We start from the raw sequence: 17,060 nt of genomic DNA, 5'->3' as shown, positions 1-17,060 counted from the left end.
GTGCATGCTGGGTAAGCTCTCTGACAACTGAGCCACATCCCCAGGCTTTATTTTAATGCTTTTATTTATAGTGACTTCCTTTTTTAAAGATTTATTTAATTTTATTGGAGGGTTAGGGATTTAGCTCAGTGGTAGAGTGCTTGCCTAGCAAGTGCAAGGCCCTGGGTTCGATCCTCAGCTCAAAAAAAAAAAGATTTATTTATTTTTATTGGTGTATGTGTGTGTACCTGTGTGAGTTTGTGTGCACTATGTTCATGCAGTTGTCCAAAGAGGCCAAAAAGAAGGCACTGGATCCCTGGAACTGAAATCACTGGAGGTTGTGAGCAGCCCACTGCGAGTGCTGGAGATCAGACCTGGGGCTTTCGAAACAGCAGTAAGCTCTCCTCCCTGATGAACTGTTCCTCCAGCTCCTAGTGCTCTTTCTTAGGGGCCTGAATACATCATCAAGGGCATATTAAATAATTACAAATTATTCCTCAGCACATATATGTGTGTTAACGTGTGATATTTGTTTCTAATCTGACACAGATCCAGCTATCTCTCTCAGCTGTGATGTTTAAATGCTTGAATAGTTCTGAAGTCACAGCTTCAGACCTTGAGTCTAGGTGGCTCCTGAGAAGCCCATTGCTGTGGCTGCAGATGTAGCTTGGTTGTCAGCACTTGGCAAGCATGTGCAAGGGTGTGGGTTGGTCCCCGGGACCACATAGAAAGAAGAAACTCTTCTAGCTGGGTGTGGTTGAGCATTTCTATAATTCTAGCATTTGGGAAACAGAGGCCAGGGGGATTACTTAGTTAAAAGCCATTCTCTGTAGCGATGTAGCGAGTTAGAGGCTAACCTAGGCTACTTGAGACCCTGCCCCTTCCCCCAAATAGTCTTCTAAAACTCTCCAGCAGTATAGAAAGCTCAAAGCTAAAGTGAAAATTGACTCGAAACAGTGGCAATATTTCTTGTTTTAGAAGTAACACAAAATTTATAGATTTACAGGGGAAAAAAAGAGAAGAAACTAAATGACTTTGAATGACCCATAGAAAGTTCAGATTTTCGAAAGATGAGGATAGATATTCAACAGGACACTGGCAACACCAAATCACATGAAAACAGAATAGTTAGTTAAAAACTGTTTCCTTCCACTTTTTTTTGCATAACACCCTGACTGCCCAGCTGCAAGATTTTTCATGTGCATGAGTTGGTGACTCTGATTTACATGGCAAACCTGTCTTGGATCAGTCGTTCTGGTAAAGAAAGAGAGAGAGAGAGAGAGAGAGAGAGAGAGAGAGAGAGAAAGAAAAACTGGCTTCAAGTATAGATTTTTTTTTTTTTTTCAAAACAGGGTTTCTCTGTGTAGCTTTGCGCCTTTCCTGGAACTTTCTTTGGAGACCAGACTGGCCTCGAACTCACAGAGATCCGCCTGCCTCTGCCTCCCAAGTGCTGGGATTAAAGGCGTGTGCCACCATCGCCCGGCCCAAGTATAGATTTTATGTCAACAATACCCTTGTTTTTCTTGTAATGTCTGGCACCAGCTTTGTTCTGCTCTGCCAGTGTAGCACCAGCTAAAACATTCTCTTTAGTAACCAAGGGAAGAGAACATCCATCATTCAAAAATAAAAAACTCCAAGGAGAGATGAGAAATCATTTAGCATGCTTCTCAGACTTTAGCTTCGAGTTTACTAAATGGTTCAACAGTGAAGAAGAACAGCCTTCTCAAGCATCCTCATGGCATGTACGCAGTATAACTGACACTGTTCTGGGCAGATAGGGTCACGTTCAGTGGGTGCTTGGGAGAACCTGACACAGGAAATAAATGCAAAGAAGTACCTTGAAGGGTGGTCCTCCTTGTTTTATTCTTGAAGGAACACTGTTGGTGGCAATACATTTTATGAAAATACCTCTCTCGTTCACTTTTTCCCCCCTTTTAGGAAAACCCTTTACAGTTTAGCTCCTTTGTTTCTTTCTATACATTAGGCCATGAATGTGTACAGAATGGGCTTCAGCTGATCAGGCTCCTTCCCTTTAGCCCTCACAGGGTGTGTGTCTATGGGTGGAGCAGCCTGGCTCTTCAGCTGAAGCCAGGTGCCCTTTTCTTTGGCTTCCTTTTTCTTCTGATCATTTTCCTTCACTCGATTGAGGAAGCTGTCTCAGCTCTTAGAGTGCTTGACATGCTCAATCTGCACAGTAATCCTCTTGGTGAGAGACTTGCCCTTAGTTTACAGTGATGCCTACAGCATGCTGGGTGACATGATAGACTCTTCCGGTTTTGCCATGGTAATGCTTATGGGACATTCCTTTTTGAACAGTGCCCGTTCCTTTGATGTCTACAATATCATTCTTCTTGTAGATTCGCATATAAGTGGCCAAAGAAACAACTCCATGTTTCCTAAAAGGCCAGAGAACATAGTGAGCGCCCCACCTCTTTCCCTTTGTGTTTGTCATTTTGGCTGCTGCTGAAAAGGACATTCACTTTTTAAGGTATCTCCATGTCCTTTTCAAGATAATTGAAAGAACCTAGGTTGTCTCCTTGTTTTCTGGCATACACCAATCTCATTTCACTTCAATCCATCTTGTGTGTTTCCTATTTGAGGTTGGACTCAGCCTCTGGTTGGCAAAGGGTGAGGTTTCTTTCCACTTGGCAAGGTTTTAACACTACAGTGCATATCATTATTTCTAAGCGTTTTTAGTACTCCAAACTAGGGAATATGGTTTTTAAAGAATGTAGTAAAATGTAACATAAAATTCACCATCTTAACGGATTTCAGAGGATGGGTCAAAAGTGTTAAGGATTTTCTCACTGTTGTGTGACCAGTCTTCAGAATGCTTTTCATCTACAAAGCTAATTCTCCGCCCATAAAAAGCAATGGCTTCCCATTCCCCATCCCCTACAGACTTCAGTCCACATCACCTGCTATTGTCTGTCTCCATGAGTTTCCTCCTGCAGGTCCCATTGCACAGTATTTATGTGTTTTGTAACTAGCTTAATTTATTTTACTTATAACTGGCTTTTTAATGCTTACTTACAATGCATGATATCTTCACATGCATTCATGTTGTGGCATGTATCAAGACGCCTTTTCCCATCATGATGCAATATTATTCAATTGAATTTGCCATGGACCACATTTTCGTTTTGTTTCCGTCTATTGTGGGTACACAGGCTGCTTCCACAGGCATGGCATGGAATGTTGTGATGGACAAGGGTGGCACACTTCTGTAATCCCAATCCCAGATACAGAACCTTTGAAGCTAGCTTGGGCTACATGAGACCCTGTCTTAGATAGGTAGATGGATGGACAGACAGACACAGTTCTCTTCAGAGTGTATCCAAATGGAACCTGCGGGTCCTATCTCTACTTTCAATTACTCGAGGAACAACTGGTTTTCACAGCAGTTGTTGCACTGTCTTCTTCATGCCCACCAGCCATCCAATGACCCCACTTTCCTTGCATCTTTATCCTGCTTGCTGTGTTCTAGGGGTTTGTTTTGTTCTAATAACACTCATCTTAATGGAATAGAGTCTGTGACTTTATAGTATGTAGAGAGAACTGATATAATTGTAGGCATAAAATTATGTTAGATACATAAGGGATAGTCACTGCTCTTGAGAAAGTTGGCACATATAAGGTCTCTAATAAATGTATGTAACTACAGAATCTGGAATGATTAGGTTGGATACTCTTCATGATGATTGTATGTCCCTTTACAGTGATATGTAACGATGATAACATTGTCCTTTACATGTTTTTAGGGTCCAAGTCCTAGCAGCAAGCTCATGTCCTCAGTTCTTCAGAGGAACACTGAGATGGGTAAGGTGTGAGGAAACAGGAACTCATTCTCTTGAGACTGAGGATTTCATAGAGGTAAAACCTTGTGGCTGCCTTGTTTTATTCCTCTGATCTTTCAGCTTTCACCCCAATATCTGGCTCTGGGGTTTTTTTTTATTAATAAGACCGTTTAGCAATTTGTGTACATCGAAACAGGAACTCACTCTCTTGAGACTGAGGATTTCATAGAGGTAAGAACTTGTGGCTGGCTGTTCTGTTTCTCTGATCTTTTAGTTTTTACCCCAATATCTGGCTCTGGGTTTTTTATTATAAGACCTTTTAAAATTTGTGTTACAGATGGGGATATTACATCATTTTTACTGCAAATGCTGATCTGGAAACTGGGCTTACTCATACTGATAAACTGTCTTTTCCTTCTTCCTCCCTGGAGAATGGCCAGGCTGGCCTCCACAGTGGTGCTGCAGCAGAGCAGACACTGTTTCTGCAAAGTTATCCAGAGGATCAGAGGAGGTAAGTGCCCTTGATAAGCATTGTGAACTCTGGAGTCAGGCTGTCTGGGTTCTGATTTCAGTAACTTAGTATTGCTCTCTTGTCTCTTTTTCCCTGGCTGATAAAATGCAGGTCATTCTAGTCCTATATCACTGTAGGGCATTTTCTCTATCTTGTTACACTTTAATAATTTCATTTTTGAATTTGAGACAGTTGGCCCAGCATGATGGTATGTTTGAGTTCCAAACTGACTTGGGCCTCTCCATAAAAAACAAAACAAAAAACAGGCTGAAGATGTGGCTCAGTTATATAGTGCTTGACTAGCCTGCATGATGCCTGAGTTTGATCCCTAACACCTCAGAAGATGGGCATGTGGTATACTAGGATCAGGAGTTCAAGGTCATCCTCAGCTACATAGCAACTTTGACACCAGGCTACATTATGTGAGACCCTGTGTCAAACAAAACAACAAAAAAGCAGTTAATTATTCAATGATGAATCCATTCAATCAATCACAAGAGCATGTTTTAAAAACAGAAGATTCAGGGTAGAGAGACGGCTCAACAGTTAGGAGCACTTGCTGCTCTTCCAGAGTATCTGGGTTCAGTTCTCAGCACTCACAGTGGAGGCTGGCAACAACTTGTAGCTTCAACCTCAAGGGATCTATGCCCTCTTCTGGCCTCCAAGGGCAACACACACACACACACACACACACACACACACACACACACACACACACACACACGAAGCAGGCATACATCCATATACATAAGTAAAAATAATAAATAACTTTTATATACGGTTCAGGGCTGGCAAGAGAGCCTAACAGGTAAAGGCACTTGCTATGCAAGCCTGAAGATCTGAGTTTGATTCCTGGGGCCCATGTGAATGTAGAAGAAAACTGATTCCATAAGGTTGTCCTCTGTTCCACCTAGGCACCATGGCACTGATGTACCATTCCCATATCACACACAATAAAAAAGTCTAAACTTTAGTTCTTTCAATTCAATGAAGTGGGTATTGTATGTACATCAGCTCGATTGGAGAGTTTTTATTTCAGTAGCCAAACTCCAAAGTAAAGAGATAAAACAGTTCAATTGATATTTCAGTCACAAAGGGTAATTTAGACAATGGAAGGTTTATCTTTTACTATAAATGGAGAACAGTAACAGAGGATGTTAGTACAAATGCAGTTAAATGAGGGCAAGTCAGGTATATGAAAATAGTCAAGAGCTGAACAGAACTATCAAGAATTTTAGACTGAGACCATTTCATTCTAGCTCAGGAAAACCACACACAGAGCCAAATTCTCTCCATTTAACACCCCCCCCCCAAAAAAAAAAAGCTGTCTGTGCAGCAGTGCTAACCAGGGCATTCTAGCGAATGAAGAGGGAGAGGCTGGTGACATCAGCGATCTTAATGCAGACTGGCTCAGAGCCTGTGGTGCCAAGAAGAGAGGGAAGATGCTAGGGCATGGGATTTCCGCTTATCCTTCAAAGTCTAGTAAGTGACTTCAGTTCTTTTTTCATTTTAACTTTTTGTATCCATGTGTTGTGTGTGTGCACATACCTGTTCATATGTGTAGGATTTTGGGGTCCTGCTCTATCAAGTTTTCACCTTGTTCATTTGAGACAGACCCTCTCACCGAACCTGGAGCTAGGCTAGCAATCCAGTTATCTTCATGTCTCCATCCTCCACAGTCCTAGGGTGACAGGCTAGTGGGCAGGCCCAGTATTTTATTTGGGTGTTGGGATCTGAACTTGGAACCTTATGCCTGAATAGAGAGTGCTCTTGCCTACCGAGCCATCTCTCCAGTTCTTATTCTTTTTTATTTTGTACTTCTCTTTTGGTGGTGCTGGGACCAGTGCTTGGAGCCTCTCACTTGCTAGGCAAGTGTTCTACTGAGCCAAGCACTGCAGCCCTCAATCTGGATCATTTTAGATACAATTTGTTGAAGGCATTTCACTTCTACTGTCTAAAATGATGACTTCATTTTCAGTGCCGGAGATTGAACCCTGGACCTTGTGCATACTAAGAAGTTGCTCTACCACTGAGCCACACCCATGGCCCTTAAACTGAAAATCTGAAATAAAAAGCTCTAGTTTCCTTTTGAGGTTTTTTTTTTTTTTTCTTTTTTAACTTTGGAGAAAAAAAAAGACAAACAGCTCCTCAGTTATGTAGTTTGATCAGAGGTCAGTTCAATTTCCACATATAAATAATATGCAATGAAACTCTTATTACAAAAAAGTATTGAAGACCTAGCTAATGTGTTGAAACTTTTCTCAGGTACCATTAATGGATATATATAATTCAAAGTCCCAGGGCAGTAGCAAAGGTGTTTATTTAAGCACCTAGTTTATAGAAGGGACTATTTATATTTGTGCTTAAAATGACGTTTCTTAATATTTTGAAGCTACCATGTAGCTGAAATCAAAATAATGAAGATATGTATGCATATATGAAATTCTGCTTACAAATTTTGAGGCCTCAGTGGTATTTTATTTATTGGCCTGAACAATAACTTAGTGGGACAAGAATTCTCACTAATGTAAGATGTGAGGATTAATTTGGGGGCAGTGAATGCAGGGAGATGTTCCTAACAAATATATTTTTCTTCTTTCTTTAGGAAAAGCAAGCCTTCCTACTTCTCACTGAATCTATGCTAAAAAGAAGCAGTTTCTAATTCAGGATTGTAATTGCTCCATTTCTCCCAGATAATGTTAAGTTAAATGAAGGAGGAGAGGAACGTTGCCTCGCAGTCAGTAGCCCTCTCTGTAGTCCTCATTTCCTGTAATGAATGACCCTGGCTCCCAAAATAACTTCAGTGCTCTTCAAGTGCTCATGTTTGGCATATTCCTTCTTATTTAGGAAGGCACATTCCCTTCTGCAGCTGGACAAACTCAATGTTTGCAGAGAGCTGCCCCCAAACACTGCTCCCTCCAGGCCCTTAAAAATGTTCAGCATCTGAGTGCTGGCAAGGAATGCTCACACCCAGTGGAAATAAAACTCTGTGGCTTGAGCCAAGGAAAAGCAGGGATGCTATATATGGAGTACAGGAAGCAGGGCCAGAGCTGACAGCCTTACTCATATGCCACCCATATACAAACCTTGAGTCAGGCACTACTAACTTACCTGGAAAAGGGGAAGACAGCTAGCTGAAGCTGCAATGAGCAGTAGTCTGCCACTTCCCGGCATGCTCTTCGGTATGCAGAGAAATGAAGGGCTACCTAATGCCTTAAGGTATTAGCAAGGCCTTGGGCTCTATCTCCACAATGGAAAACAAACAAAACCAAAATGAAACAAACACCACCACCACCAAATAAATAAACAGAAAGTTAAAAAGTTAGCCAAGTACCTGACACACAGGATGCATGCCCCCCGCAGGTGGTTGTACAGGAGATGATCCACAGTTCCTCCTGGAGACTGTCTCCAACACTCAGTGGAGACCTTCAAGCCCAAGTCAAACACTTGCCAAATCAAGAAACTTCCAGTTTCTCTGTGTTATATGACTTTTTGCATGTTATTTACTTATTTGGAGACAGAAAAAGCAGGAACTGAGAGGACTGTTTCACCTTTTGTAGTTTTGCGAAATGTCAGTAATTCCCAGGACTGTTTTTTTTCACAGTGTGCATGGCTTCCTGGTTGTGTTTTCATTTTTTCCCTCAGTGCTGGGAATGGACCCCATGGTGCTATTCTATAGAGCTATGCTCGACTCTCACAGTTTTAAAAAAGGGATTGTATTCTGGAGACAGGAGGATTAGGAGTTTAAGGTTAGCCATGGCTGTTAGTTATTTATCAGCGCTCTTACCCCGCGAGGAACACGTCCTGAACACGACAAATCCACAGAAGAGCTGTTTGTTAATATAGGATAGGAAGAGATGTGACAGGCCTGTGTGAAGCACACACGTGAGTGAGGAGAGGGGAGAGAGAGAGAGAGGAGAGAGAAGAGAGACCTGTGCAAACTGGCGCTGGCTTTTTAAATAGTGAGCTGTCCATGTGTACAGGACTGAATGTGGCTACTCCAAGCATGTGCATAGGTTACATGGCCACGTGCGCTTTACACAACCATGTAAAGCCATGGAGTCCTAGCCACGCGAGATGTTCTGACCTGGAAATGGCTATTTTGAACCGGAAATAATTAGGTGGTCTGCCGGGCAAGCCCAACCGTGTGGACATGTTGTGATTTCCTATCAATGGCTGTATAATGAGTTCAGGGCCAACCTGGATTACTTGAGACCTTGACTAAAATACAAAAAGTGGTGGCGGGGGCTGGAGAGATGGTTCAGCGATTAAGAGCACTTGTTGTTCTTCCAGAAGACCTGGGTCTGAGTCCCAGCACCCAATGGCACTCACTATAACTCCCGTTCCAGAAGATCTGACACCCCAGGTACCGGGCACGCATGTGGTACACAGACACTCATGCAGGCAAAATAGCCATATACATACATTTTTTTTAAATAAAGAAAAAGGTGCCATATTTATGACAGAGCAACCTGTTTTCATTTTGCAAATTTGGATGCATATACAAAGGTGACCAAAGAGTAATTTTGTCTTCTTTACAAGAAAATAAAGGGTGTTCTTCATCTTCTCTTATTAGAGATGGAGACATGGAGACATCCTGTGTGTAAGTTACAAGCAAGATGACTTTTGCATTTCTCCTGTACCCTGGTTTTCAGGATGGAGGATTAGTCTACCATGCTGGTTGCATGGAAGATTCTGGTGCTAGAGATCACGATGGGCCTCAGTATAGGGACTGTGGGTACAGCGACTAAAGAAGGATTATCCCTTACCTGAAAAATGTGGATTGTTTCTGACTGGAATTCACAAGAAAGGGAACCTGTGGTTTGGAAAATACTGGCACATCTCATCTGTGACCACCTCAAATGGAAACCGTCTGATATTCCAAATCCCACCACTGCTCAGACACCACACTTCATGAGCTGGATAGAAAGTCAGCAAAGATGTCCAGGGGCAGCCAAACATGACTGAGGGATCACTTCAAACCTTTGCAGGGTGAGAATGTGTCCAAGATTGCTTGGACTTGCTCACTTTCCTGGCCGGTGGCTGGGCCTGTGCCTGCCAGTAGGAATCCTGATGACTTGAAGAGAGTACTCCAACACCGAGAAAAATGCAACCAATGAAGGATCCCGGGCAGGACAGGACTGTTCTTTTATTTATTTGTTTGTTTGTTTGTTTGTTTATTTATTTGTTTATTTATTTATTTATTTATTTATTTATTTGTTTTCCGAGACAGAGTTTCTCCGTGTTGTTTTGGTGCCTAACCCAGATCTCTCTCTCTGTAGACCAGGCTAACCTCGAACTCACAGAGATATGCCTGGCCTTGCTTCCTGAGTGCTGGGATTAAAGGCGTGCGTTGCCACTGCCCGGCTGGGACTGTTCTTAAAAAAAATAAATTATGTATTTTGAAATTGTAGGACAGGGACTTTTGATGGCCCACATCACTGTTTCTTATACATCACTCTTCACTAAAAGAATTGTGTCTCCACCCTTGAATTATTACTAAATAGGTGCCGCAGCTATTGCTGAGGAGAACGACCAACATCACAGTAATGCTACAGTGGGGGAAAGGCTTACACCTTGAAAGGGCCAGAGCAGTTTGTATTCCCTGCCCAGGCAGCTTCAGTCCCCAGGCACAGGGTACATGGCAGTGGGTGTAATACGACTTCAATCAAGCTTCAGCCCCTACAACCCACAATTCCTTTGCCAAAGATGAACTGTGCCCTGGAACTGTGAGCTAAAATAAACTCTTCCGCTGAATAGCTTTGTCAGGTATTGTCCCAGTAAAAGACAAGAAACTAGAACAATGCTCGTGCATTTTCGATAGCTAAGTAACCGTCTGCTTCTTAACATCTGTATGAATTCAAGGACAGCTACATTTCTGAGCAATTGTTGCTTTTATCAATTTCTCCCTTTTTCAAAGCTCACGACTTCGGCACTGGAAATTGGACTCTTTCAGCTTAGGCTGACCCCCGTGGGGCTGGGAGTGGGTGGGGAGCAGAACAAGCACACCATTTACTTCTGTGTCTCCTAAGTAGCTGTTGATAGCTGTTCTTGAGGAACTGATTTTTAGAACTGCCTGTGAAGCCTGCTTAGGATCTTGTGGTAGATTGTTACTGCCTCCCCCAATCAAACGCCCACGCAGCGCAGGCCAAGCATGGATGAAATATGTTTATATAGTAGTTTCCTGTGCAGAGACCGGGCGAATGGTTTAACTCTGAAGTGGTAAAATCAATACCTTTAAAGGCAAGGGCACGGAGCTTTACCACTGGGCTGATGATGCAGAAGTAGCCCCTCAGCTCCGTCATTTACTAATTAGGAAAAACGAGGCTCATTTCTTGAGACTTTAGTTCAACAATACATTTGATTGGCTGATGGGCAATATGTAACTTTTCCATAGTGGTTATTTCCTATTGTTTTTATTTCGGCATCTCTCTCTCTCTTTTTTTAAAACTCTTCCAGAACAGAAACACTACTTGTAGGGTTCATAAACCTGGCAAGGAGACCTGTCTCTGCGGCAGGGCGCCCTGCTCCTGGCAGCTCACGCTGTTCGGGTAAGCTGCTGGCACCTGCCTGCCACACGGCTTTCAGTATGATGTGGCAAGACCCAAGTTTCAAGCTTCTCATTTAGATTCTGAGACTGGCTGGCTTCTTCTCAATTCTTTTTTTTTTTTTTTTTTTTTTTTCCAGAGAAGGGAAAATGAATCCATAAACACAAGATTTTTCCTTGTTCACACAAATGCACAAGCGGCTCCCCGGGCGGGCAAGGTGGCAGAGCAGGGGTGGAGCGGGAGGCAGGCTGCACCCGCAGGGTGCTCGGGAGGCTCGAGAGGAGCCTGCAGAGCGCTACCACTCCATCCTCCTCGGCCCTCAGCCCACAGACAGGTCAGGCCCGGGGTGCCTGGCGACGGGACACCGGCTTCGGCTGGGCCTTCCCGCCGGGGAGCAGGCGCCTCGGCCGCTGCAGCGCCATGCCCTCGGCAGAAAGGGCCAGGCGGCCGGACTCCTTTGTCTGCACCCAGCCCCACCTCCCTTCTTCCTGCCGCCTCCCCCTCCTGCGGGCGCGGCTGACGCGGCGCCGAGGAATGCGTTTCCGGAGGGAGAGAAAGGCCTGGCCGCCGGCCTGGGAGAAGGATCTTCGCGGCGGAGGCGGGGCCGGGCCGGCTTCCTGAGGGAGTCGGCGGGCCGAGTCTCCGCCCACACGCTGAAGAGTCCCGGAGACCCGCCAGAGCGGCCGAGCCCCGCCGACACCGCCCGAGACCGTCCGAGTAGCCGAGCCCCTCCGACACCGGCCCGAGACCCTCCGAAGGGCCGAGGCCCGCCGACACCCGCCCGAGACCCCCCGAGAGGCGGAACGCGGCGGAGCCCGGGCCGCACGCGTGCCGGGCGGACGCTGCGGAAAGGTAAGGCCGCGGGCGGACAGCCGTGCGGGCGTGGGCTCCGGGCAACTAGGGCTGGCCAGGCGTGTCTCATCGCGGCCTGGTCCGGGCCGGGTCCCGTCTTAGGGACTCGGCCGCGCCGCCACGTCCGGCTGCTTGCAGCTTTACGCCCCGCCCGGCCTTGCCTAAGGGAGGGTCTCTCGGAGGGTGGGTCGCGAGCCACGCCTGTCACACCGGGCCGTGGCGGGGCCAGGGTGGCCAGGACAGGGATGGCGGTGCCCAGGGACCCCTGCGGGGTTCTGCCCGCCCGTCCCCGAGCGAGCGCCTTTCCCGAGCGCGGCGCGGGACCCCGGGAACCAGGCCGCGGCGTCCGAGGTCCGCGAGGCGGTGCCCGCCCGGGGCCTCGTGTCGTGTGGCTGCCTACCCTTTCTCATGCCTCCTAGTGACAGGCTGGGCTAATGACCGCCCTGATCCCGAACGCCACAGTGAATTTGAACTTTTCGTTTGAAACCTAGCACTCGGTGGTACAAATGAGTAATAAATTATACTGTTTCCGTTCCCTCATCTGTAAAAGAGAGAAGGAGCTCCTGCACTAATGATAGTAATAATTGTGATTCTAGTGACAGGGGCAGACCCAGCTTCCTTGTACTGACCTCACTGCAGAGACCCCATCGGGGTGGTGTCGGGACTGCTTATCTCTTACAAATGCAGACACTGAGGTGTGTGCCGGAGTTTTAAGTATTTGGAGAGTTCATGGGCTCACCTCCAGAGCCCATGCTCGAAGTAACCTCACCTAATGTAAAATAAAGTAGGCATAGTATATAGGACATGCCAGGGCAGTGCCAGTGTGGACTTAAAAATAATACAAGACACAGTAAGTAAAATGTAAAACCTCAAGCTTAGACAATAATGCTCCGTGTATATTGGTGCCTTTTCGTTGTTCCTTGGTACAGTTAAAAGGTCTACAAACTTCTTAGAATGTTTTGGTAACATTAGGAAGGTTTCCTGGCTCTGCCATTCCACGTGGATATGAAGAGGGTAGTATGATGAAGTTTATTTTTATTTTTTTATTTTTGTTGTTGGTGCGCGCATAGTACAGAAATAAATGTCTGATTAATTTTGGTTCAGTTCTTTCTTAACTCACACACAGTCATTACAATAGGTCATATCCTAGATAACTTGTAGAAAAGGCTAAGAAATTTCAGTTGAAAGTTAACTATTACACATCTATGTACATTAAGGCCAGAAGGGAAGAATCTCAGTATGATACTCATTTATGAGCGATTATGTTATTCGTATTTATATATTATATATTCATATTTAGATAGAACATATTATGTCTATATGAGTGATTTCTATGACTTAATCTCAGTATGATATTCATATTTATGAGTGATTGTGACTCATCAAGGATAAATGACTGAAGAATGACATAAAAGCAGACGAAGCACTGGTACGTGGCACATAAGCACTTGGGGAGAGTAGAACACACTAGAATGATAGTTTCTTAAGTGAGCAGAAAGCAAATTCTAGCTTATCTGTGTTGAATTCACAGGACTACCGTAGAAGAATCTGTGTTGTTGAAGTCTTTTTAAAAGGATGTGAAGTTGTGCACTAAGGTGGTTTCTTTAATTTATAATTATTTTTGTGTGTGGGTGTACTGACACACAGGTGGAGGTCAGAGGGTAAATTTGTGAGATTTGTTCTTTTTGTCCACCAAACATGGATTCCAGGGATTGAATTCAGGTTGCCTGGTTTGGGGAAACGCTTTCATGTGCCGAGCCATCTCATTGGCCCAGGTTGTTACCTTTTTAAAAGTTCATTTTTCAGTTTTATGTGGGTGGGCGCCTGCTGGCATGGGAGTTTGCCGTGGGCATTGCAGCACCTGTGGAGGACAGGAGAGGGAGTCAGATCCCCTGGACCTGGACCAGGGATGGTTCTCAGTCACCATGAGGGTTCTAGGAACAGAACCAGGTCCTCTGGAAGAGCAGCTACCATTCCCCCACCCCCTTTTTAATCTTCAGAATTCTGTACATACAGAGTACAAGTACAGAATTAACAGGGTTGAAAAAGCATGAATTTAGTCCTTTTTTTCTCTCCTTTTTTTTGGTTTTTGAGACAGGGTTTCTTTGTGTAGACTTGGCTATTCTGGAAGTTGCTCTGTAGACCATGCTGGCCTTGAACAAGTCTCAGAGCTCCACCTGCCTCTGCTGGGCCCTGGGTTTAGTGCTTTTAACACCAACTGCCAGCCGTCTTTTTAATTTTCTGATCAGCCTAATTTGAATCTACCCCTATTTTTTTTGTTTTTCGAGACAGGGTTTTTCTGTAACTTTGCGCCTTTCCCGGAACTCACTCTGTAGACCAGGCTGGCCTCAAACTCACAGAGATCCACCTGCCTCTGCCTCCTGAGTGCTGGGATTAAAGGCGTGTGCCACCGCCGCCCGGCCTGAATCTGTCCTTAATCAACATCACTGAAATGAAAATGTAGTTGTGTTGATTAACTCCAAGGATGCCAGTCAGCTCTCATCACTATTTATTACAAGGAAAATTAATTGGTTTGACAGATTATCTTGAAAATTAATAAGTTTGTCCAGAATGCTTGCTGCCTAATGTAATTGCTTTACTGTTTGGCTTTTTGCTAATAAAACTAGCCCTGGCTTACCGGTAGAGAGGGAGTTGTGTAACACAGCATGTTGTCTGAAGAAAATACTTTCTCTAGTGTTCTGTGACTGTCCTGCTCTTAGCTGTGCTGCCAGAGTGATGAGATAAACATGCTGTGACTGGTGAGAGTTCTAGAGGATTTTTTTTCTCATAATTTAAATGTAAAATTCTTGATGTGTAAGAAGCCCAGCTGATTTGAAGACTCCTTGTGGATGGGATCCATGATTATATTCTGTGAATATGTTAAAATAAACTTTTACCATTTATCAGCACATTAGTGAGTTTGAGACTGATTATATTGGTGTTTTCTGTTATATTACTGTTTATTGTAACTTTGGTTATATGTTTTCAGAGTTTGTTTATCACGTGTCAATTAGGTGGCAGTCAAGGATGTGAGGATAAGGGGAGGAAAGAATAAGTGAGTTTTCTGGATCAGATCTGCAGTGGTAGCAATATCCAGTCTCAGAAAGCGGAGGTAAGGGACAGCGCACAGAATACTGACGGGTTAGAGATTGCACAGGAGGTGAGAGCAGTGTACCTCACTTTCAGGAGCTGTGTGGAAAAGAACAAAGCTGTAGTACTTTGTAAATTTCTCACAGTTCGAAAACTTTACTTTTGGTGTGTGGCTTTGGAAGATAATAATTATCTTTACCAATGCATATCATCATGAAATGTGTACACGAGAAAAGAGGCTCTTTGAAATTTACATTTATACATAGCAGACTGTCTTAGATGGAGTTTCAATTGCTGTGACAAAACACCATGACCAAAAAGCAAGTGGGGAGGAAAAGGTTTATTTGGCTTACCCTTCCATATTGCTGCTCATTATTGAAGGAAGTCAGGACAGGAACTCAAGCAGAGCAGGAAGCTGGAGGCAGGAGCTGATGCAGAGACCATGGAGGGTGCTGCTTACTAGTTTGCTTCCCATGGCTTGCTCATCCTGCTTTCTTACAGAACCTAGGACCGGCAGCCCAGGGATGGCACCACCCACCGTGGGCTGGGCCCTCCCCCATTGATCACTAATTGAGAAAATGCCTTTACTGATGGATCTTATGGAGGCATCTCCTCAGCTGAGGCTCCTTCCTCTCTGACTCAAGCTTGTGTCAACTTGACACACAAAACCAGCCAGGACACAGAAATACATGCATGCAAATCTGTATGCATATACATGCATGTATATATTATATATTGTAAGAACTTTTATAAATATAAGAATATATGGATATGTATACATACATTTCTTACAGGAGCAGTCTCATTATACCAAGACTTCAAAATATAGGTTTTTAACCCCAGGGATATGCAAAATGACTCATTGGACTGTAAGGAAGAACATTTTAGACAATCTGTTTATAGTTTTTAAAATTTCAAAGTGTTTATTATGATTGTATTGCTATAGAAATAGGTGTATTTTAATTTATAAATAATGGGCATGTGGATACTCCTAATTTTTTTGGTGACAAAGATAAGATTGTAAACTTAGAGATCCCAAGTGGTAGCAGGTGGGGAACCAGAGTTAGGCCGTTTAGGAAGGAGAATTGGCGAGGTGGGTTCGAGTTGACAGAAACAGAAAGGGACCCAGGGAGGCAGTGGACCACCAGAAGGTAGGCTCTACAATGCTGGGCTTTTTAAAGGTAACCCCAGGGCATAGGTAGAGGTGTGTAGTTTGGGATTGGGAATTATTCTTCTGCCAATACTGGTTGATAGTGTAGGCTGCAGATAAAAGTGCCGGAGTGTAGTGTAGGAAAGGGGCCTCTGAGGGAGAATCAGGGGACTCTTCAGGGGTGGCTGGGGGAAGAGGAATAGGGAAAGCAGTTCACTTTCCCAGCTTCTTCTCTGAACTTTGCTTCCTTGGCCAGCCATTTTAGAGAATATGTAGGGATTTGTGAGGTGTTCCAGCAATTAGCGTGTTTAAATTAGAGACTGTCCTAGTTCTCTATCCCTTCCCCAGAGCAGTGATCAGAGCCCCAGTCTGACTTAGGGGAGGCTTCTCCCTGGGAAACCTGGGTTCAGAGAAGTCTCTGCCCTGGATTTCTGTGAGGTGGGTGCAGCGCTTCTGAAGGCTTTGGTTTCACATCTGCACTCTGCTCTCACTCTGAGATGAGAGGCAGTGGCTGCCTGTTCTAAGCACTGCAGGATACAGTTTTTTTGTTCTTTCGTGAGAAACCATTTTCTTTAAATTAAAAAAAAAATTATCTTTAGTTATATGTGGATGTGTGTTTGCATATGAGTTTGTACATGAATGTGAGCTCCTTCAGAGGCCAGAGGCTTTAGGTTCCCTGGAGCTGGAATTACAGATGGTTGTGAGCCACCTGATGTAAACTTGGACCTGAACTTGGGTTGTCTGGAAGAGCAGCATTGCTCTGGCTGTTGAGCCATGCCCAGCCCCGGGCAGCTGTTTTCTTGTGTCGTCATAAGAAAGTGTAACTGGTGCAGTGACCCTGGCAGGATTCTGCCAGTGCTGATGAGTCAAATCTGTTACGGGCAGCCATTTGTCTGGGTGTCTTTACTTGGGCATTTTAGTGTATTGAGACTGAGAACATTGTGCTCAGTGAGTGTAAACCAAGAGGTCTGCATGTCTTTTAATTTCCTAGTTGGGACAGTTGTGTTCCACTCAGGAAAACATGACAAAACCAAATAGTTGTTTATACAATACAGTCAGTATACCATGCCAGTTGATACTCTCGGTTTTTGATTAAAAGGTCAGCCATGGCTTAGGTGGTTTTGGAAGGTTTG

The 17,060-nt window shown here is 44.4% G+C and overlaps 1 protein-coding gene and 1 pseudogene across 1 annotated transcript in view; one reads left to right on the top strand and one right to left on the bottom strand.

Annotated features, from left to right (window-relative positions):
- Positions 1-1,959: 1,959 nt before the first annotated feature.
- Positions 1,960-2,431, bottom strand: LOC118583437 (annotated as a pseudogene).
- An 8,947-nt stretch (positions 2,432-11,378) lies between these two features.
- Itgb1 (integrin subunit beta 1) overlaps positions 11,379-17,060 on the top strand; it is a 48,461-nt gene continuing 42,779 nt past the window's right edge. The window contains exon 1 of the mRNA XM_036188135.1: positions 11,379-11,687. The gene's annotated coding sequence lies outside the window, so the exon portion shown is untranslated. The remainder of the gene's footprint in view (positions 11,688-17,060) is intronic.

The sequence above is a fragment of the Onychomys torridus genome, chromosome 5 (genome assembly GCF_903995425.1).
Source record: "Onychomys torridus chromosome 5, mOncTor1.1, whole genome shotgun sequence".
Classification (NCBI taxonomy): Eukaryota; Metazoa; Chordata; class Mammalia; order Rodentia; family Cricetidae; genus Onychomys; species Onychomys torridus.
Note: the sequence above shows the minus strand (reverse complement) of the source record. Positions and strands in the feature narration are given on the sequence as shown.